Source organism: Seriola lalandi, unplaced genomic scaffold (genome assembly GCF_002814215.2).
Source record: "Seriola lalandi dorsalis isolate HSWRI2012SDOR001 ecotype SW California unplaced genomic scaffold, Sedor1 jcf7180002054519, whole genome shotgun sequence".
Classification (NCBI taxonomy): Eukaryota; Metazoa; Chordata; class Actinopteri; order Carangiformes; family Carangidae; genus Seriola; species Seriola lalandi.
The window spans coordinates 561086-566883 of NW_019525072.1; positions in this window are offsets into that span (position 1 = coordinate 561086).

A 5798-nucleotide genomic window follows, 5' to 3' on the forward strand; every position below is an offset into this window, starting at 1 on the left:
CTCCTCCCCTGATCTCACCTCTGAGGAATTGTCTACTCCACAGAAGCTTGATTCCCTTCCCGGAGGAAACAATATTCCTCTGTGGTTTCTCTTGCCATGTTGGGAGCAAGACCATGCCCCAGAGAGCCTTCGCTGGACTCCAGCTGAGGTTTTGACAGGCTTTTGTCTTTAATGCCTGGATGAAGGAAACCACCCTGGGACTTCCCCCTGGATCAGACAAGTAGAAGGAGTAGAAGCACACAAAGAGAGCGTAAGAGAAGAAAAGCCTTCACTTATCTACACCAAATATTGTTCAAAAAAAGAAATATTTACAACATGCAGGTTTTAATAGAAATTCTGCAGTGATGAAGTTCCAATTATGTTTTTTTTATTTTTTTTATGTGTACCACATTTTACACACAATTTAATAAACTAAAATCAAAGCAACGGTACAACGGGAAAGAAAAAGAAAAAAGGAAAGAAGGAAAGAATAATTTAATAATATGTTCCTGGGGAGGGGGTCACTGTCATCCCCCTGCACATCTATGTATTTACACTCGGCTGCTGAGAAAGACACTTTATATTAGGAATTGTAGGCATTTACTTGCTGTTATCAAGAGTAAACTAATGTGCAGTAAGAGAAAAACTAAATTTCTTCTAATGGCAAATGGCAGCTGTGTATACTGCTTCAAGACTCACAGCACAGACAATAAATATTGCAAATATAATGTATCCTGAGAATATAGGATTCTGACCTTTCTTGTGAGGCAGGATTCAAATCAGATGCAAGTGGAGGAGGGAGGCAGAGAGGAGAGCGATGTGAAGTGTTTAGCAAGGAGATGAGTTTTCACTTCATGCTGTGAGTGACGCTGCAGTCCTGGCCGAGGTGGAAAGGTCAGCCCATCATTTGGGAGCCTGGAGGGATAGAAGTCAAGACTGAGTGGAAGCCACAACCAGCTCGCTGCAGGCAAAGCAGACTGAGGGAACATACACATGAATCACATCCACTTACACACATGTTACACGCAACACCACCAAGTTCATTATGATACCTGGATATATTAAGCAGCCCTGCAGCAGGTCGGTTAAAGAGCAAGCCTGCGATTTCTCACTTCCTCTTCATTCTGCAGACGGGCGACAAAGAGTTAAACAGTTATTTCCCTGGAGCTCCGCTGCTTAGTCAAGGACAAGAAGACAACATTTAAACAGAGACGAAAGATCAAGCCACGATCATGCTTGACAAAATGCAGCTCCCCTGAACATCTTAATCGTCTGTACAGTATCTTACTCTAGGCTGATAAGTGTGTGTGTGTGTGTAATCAGCTTGTAAATATTTCATAATCTTACATACAGAGCATGCAACTGTAATCAAATCATTGCATCGCATGCAATGAGACTGATTTGACCGTGTGTGACATAACATGCAAAGTGGTTGCAACATGTTGTAAACACTTTGGTGTCAGGATCTACTGAACAAACATGAGAGTCCCTCCCCCCAATAAAACAAACAAACAAACAAAAAAAAAAGAAAAAATCAACAGACTGACTGGCCTTTTTAGTGGATGAGCTCTGGTCTGCAAAATCAGTTATTATATCTTGTAAAAATGCAATGCTGTCACATGCTTTAGTAAACAGGGCAGACATCAGGCTCGATAGAACCGTGGTTCCTGTAGTGTAGAGGAACACATGACCTGAGGGTATTCTCTGTATGTGTGTGTGTGTGTGTGTGTGTGTTGCTCTTTTCCCTCTCGAGTCGTGTCCTTCACTGTTTTCTGCATTCACCTGGATATTCTGTGCATTACAGTGCGCGTCAGCAAGAAATCACTGAGGCAGAGAGGCTTAAAGCAAATGCATATTAATTTCTCTCAGCACACGTATAAAACAGCTCCTCCCCAGACACAAACATTTCCCTCTTTCTCCCCTATCTCTCTGTCGTGAACAAAAACACACAAATATATATAGACACGCACACACAGACACACACACCTATTCCACAGATACTTTACAGAAGCCGTGGGCAATTCCCATCTGAACTCAACCTTTTTTCCTTTCCCATTTTCCTTTAAATGCACAAATGCACCATCTCCCCTTCACTCACCATCTTCAATTTTGACTTCCTCTGCCCTGCCTTCTTTTTTTTGAAGCGCGACCCCCCTCCCCCCGCCCTCCCCACCTCCAAACCACCTCAGTGGGTGCCAAGCAGTCACAGCAGTGGCTTGATCCTGGCACTTATGAAAGGAGCTCTTTGATAAGCCTCGGCCAGGAGCAACACAAGGGAAGCAATCAGAGACACAAACTCAACTAGAGATGAGGCATCTACTGTGTTTACTTGTGTGTTTGTGATGTTGTTTTGTTTCTTTGACCTGTTAAACTTTCCCCTTGGAAAAAAAAAATCAAATCCTTGAAAGTCTTTTTTACTCTTCCATGTTATGTGGTTTTCCCTTGTGCACTTCTGAAACTCTTAGAAACACATTTGTTCTGCCTCTCCATCTCTTTGTAACCAGGGAGAACAACAAAGTGATTAAAAGCTTTTGAGGTGTGTTTGGATGTGGCTGATGCTTGGACATAGCGCTACTGAGGTTGTACTTTCCCATTCTTACCTTGTCCTCTCATCCGCTGTTACTGTATTTCAAAAGCTTTCGCTCTCACATTCTGGACTAAATGCCTACAAATAATCCTATGTTTTATATATAGACATGTGTCTGCCACATCATTTATATGGGCTATATAACAATATTTTACTCACAAACTTAGCTGGTTTGGTGTCATTCTGCATCCCCATTTACCACCTTTACATCTAACTGTTTCTCAGCCAAAGCATGTTCTTCCACTTCAACATGGCCTCACTGTACTCTGGATGAATGTCAGAGTCTAACATGTAGTCCCAAAAAATTGCTCTGTTCAGTGGATGAGTTTGTGTCAAGAATTAGTTGGACTATGATTTTCTCTATTCATTGGCTTCTTTTTAACTAGACATTTTTTAGATCAGATAGATGTAAATGAAACTTGTGGATCAGACAAGCTGCAACACCAAAGTGCCAAATACTGTAGTTCCTTGAATGACCACTTGAGACTGGCTCCTACAGTGAGTCAATCCTTTTAGTATCCCATTTTAAAATGCCCAACTTTACAGCAGGAATTAACATGTTCACAGCTTGATACAAAAAATGGCTTTGGTCTATATAGCTAATTTCCTCCTTCATGCACGGGGCTGGGGGGTGTGGGTGAATTTTTACATAACTCACTCGTTTAAATTTTATTAAAGCTTTAAGTTATACATAATTGAGGACGTGGCCACTTTGAGTGACACGTGGGTGAGCGTATAGAAACCGGCATGCACCGAAAATCTTGTCGACGCATCTTTGCCCATTTTGGCATTCGCTGTGAGTCAGGTGGAGTCAGGCACTGCCAAGATAGCGACAGTGCAGCAGCCCACTCTGTGCTCTTCAGTAACCTATAGGTGACATCATGGAGACTACATCCATCTTTATTTACAGTCTATGGGATCTCATAACACCAAATTCTGCAGTTTCTCCCAATTCTACGGAGTCTCTCAGTGTCTTTCTGCTCATTGTTTCTTTTTTTTCTGGTTGGCAACTTTACAGTTTTGGTTCACTCTCACTTACTGCATCTCACAGTGTCATACTTGGCAGCAGGATGCAGTTGAATGACTGCATGCTACCTGCCCAGCAGCAAACAGCAGATAGACAGTTACTGACTAGCTGGTGAACATAGTGCAGCATTTAGCAGCTTTTCCTCAGAAATTAGTCTAAAAACAGAGCCAACATGAGAGTGGATATTAGACTTTCATTCATCAGGGGGGCCAGAAACACAATGATGACACAATGTGTAAATACGTAAAAGCTTACTAACAAAAGTCCCACCAACTTAAAGGTGTTAATATATCAATATTCTGTTCACAGCATGTTTCTGCTGCCCCCAGGTGACCAAAAGTAATCACTTGCTGCAGGTTTAAAGTATTTAAATGGGATCAGATACCAAAACAATTATTAAACTTGTGAGGTAAAAACATACCAATTGCACTCCCCATTGAGTGGTGCCACAGCCAACCAGTGAGAGTTTCTTGTGCAACAACAAGGATGAGAACTTTTGTCTGGTTTCCTACCTGCCAACAAAACCAGTGTGTTAGCTGAGGTGCCATGACTGGGAATTGAATTCCTTCCTCTTTGAGGTGGATAGGAACTTTGGCTGTGCTGTAGTTTCAAAAATCTTACATCTGTCACACATCCCAAAAAAAGAGCAGCTCAGATCTTGAGAATCCATTTCAACCCCATGCAGCTGTTTAAGTTTGAAAACATGCCGTCACTTCGATTAAAATATGTTTCAGCACAGCTTCATTGACACTCATGGATTCTCTCCCTGTATGATCCGACAGATCAAGCAAAACAAACCAGCTCCACCGATACAAAGCTCATCCGTCACAGCAGTTAACTCCCTCTCCATGTCGTACCTCTTGCTCCCCTTCTGCCTCTCTAATGCTTGTCTTCCCATCTTTCTCATCTCTCTTTCATCGCTATCACTCTCTGTTTGTCCTCTCTGGTGTGCATTGATCTCTGTGGTTCAGAGATTTAGAGATTTGGGGCACACTGATCTGACTGGCAGTTACAGGCGGCAGGTGTGGAGAACAAACAATGGCCCCCTAAACAAACCCCAAAACCAATTTAGGGCTTGTGTGCTTCCTCATATAGGCAAACTCCATGTCTGTTATGAGGAATAATACAAAACCGGCAAATATGCAATGCAGGAACACCTGGTGTGCCTGTTATTTGGGTAAGTCTCACAGACTCAGCTCAGTGAAAAATTATACAACCAACTGGTGATGCCATAAGTTTGCAACTGAAGTTTAATGATGATAAAGAGACAGAAAATCCAGCAAAAATAACTGGTGATATGTCAAGTGCGGTGGTGACGAATAGTCAGGCGTCCTGCTCATTGATCCATCTCAATCCGTCACGAGAACTCGGTCCAGCTCAGGCACAGACAGTCCTGTCTAAGCCAGAAACAGGCAACCATGAGATGTGGAGAGCCAGGAGCTTGCAGATTTTCCATTCCAGCCAATGACGACACCAGCTGATATCACTTATTAACACAAGTTTAAACAGAGAGGTGGAATTAATCAGTGAAAACACCCGGTGGACTAAAAACCTGCAGACTTATCTCAAACTGTATTAATGCCATCACAGAAAAAGCTGAACTGACACTAAAGCAGCCACACCTGAAATATATGTTCTATACATATTCTAATGGATTTAAAATCTGTGACCTTGAAGTGCATGTCACTGGATTGTTTGTGGCATTCAGCTACCAGCTGTACTGGCTTCAGATTTGAGATTCAGAGCCAGAGATACCATTACCTCCTGTGAGGCTGACATGAACACTTTTTTTTTTACCCCCCAACTGGCAACTCAATATTGAAATGAACGTGCCATATTCTTCCATCTGTCTTGACACATTTGTCCACTTTGTGTTCTGAGCTGTATTAGGGACTGAAAAACACAGCCGACCGACCTCCTTGCAAACATACCACGCATATCATATGATGACTGTGTTTGTTTGCCATCTACAGTCTTTATCATTTGTTTTCCTACTTTACCATTCATCACTCTAAGGGATGAAAATGTCAAACAAATGACATCACAGCTGCATATAGATTTTTTTTTTCCTCCCAACCAGAACCCTTAATTTGATAAAAAAAAAACCAACATGAAATCAATACCTTAAAAAAAGACACCAATAAGAAATGGTGTCAGCGCATTTAGGTGGAGAGACACAGTTATTGACATGGGGGGGGGCGGGGG